A 704-nucleotide genomic window follows, 5' to 3' on the forward strand; every position below is an offset into this window, starting at 1 on the left:
CGGAGGTGGGTCACGGGTGGCTTTGGCAATGCCTGCTCAGGGCTGCAGCTGCATCCCTGTGCCCCAGCTCCCTCCTGCGCTGGCGGCCCGGCTGCAAGAGAGAGGAAAAGCAGTTGCAACATGTCTTTTAACTGAAATAGCAAAGAAAGAGGGTTGTGCTCTGCATGGAGGAATCGAAAGGGGACCCTGCGCTGGTTTCTGGCTGGGCTCCAGCGCTGGGAGAGCCCTCGAGGCCAAGGGGAACTTTGCTTTTGCCAACACCACTGCTCCATAGCAATCTTTTTCCATCCCAATTGTTTTGTACAACAGAGATGCTCTACCCCCTTTTATGTTTTCCTGCATTATTTTAGTCCCAGTTATTAATACAGCCAGAAGAGCAGCAGGAACCTGATACCTTCCATGTGTCCGTTACATGGCTTAATTGCTCCCAGAAGTGATGACGGCTATGTATAACCACGAGGTGCTGGTGGCCACCGTGGCACACTGGGTCCTGGTGGGGGCCAAGCCCAGCCCCAAGCTCAGCAGCACCACGGTGTGTCCCAGCAGTGGGGACGCTCCTGCTGGCACCATGTGTCAGCCCACCCTCACCATGCTGGGCCACGTGGGGACCTTCTGTGGGACATCGCGACACCGGGACATCCAACCTGACAAGGTCAGGGTTGGATGAGGCTCTGAGCAACCTGCTCTAGTTGGAGATGTCCCTG

Source organism: Phaethon lepturus, unplaced genomic scaffold (assembly GCF_000687285.1).
Source record: "Phaethon lepturus isolate BGI_N335 unplaced genomic scaffold, ASM68728v1 scaffold25859, whole genome shotgun sequence".
In the NCBI taxonomy this organism is placed as follows: domain Eukaryota; kingdom Metazoa; phylum Chordata; class Aves; order Phaethontiformes; family Phaethontidae; genus Phaethon; species Phaethon lepturus.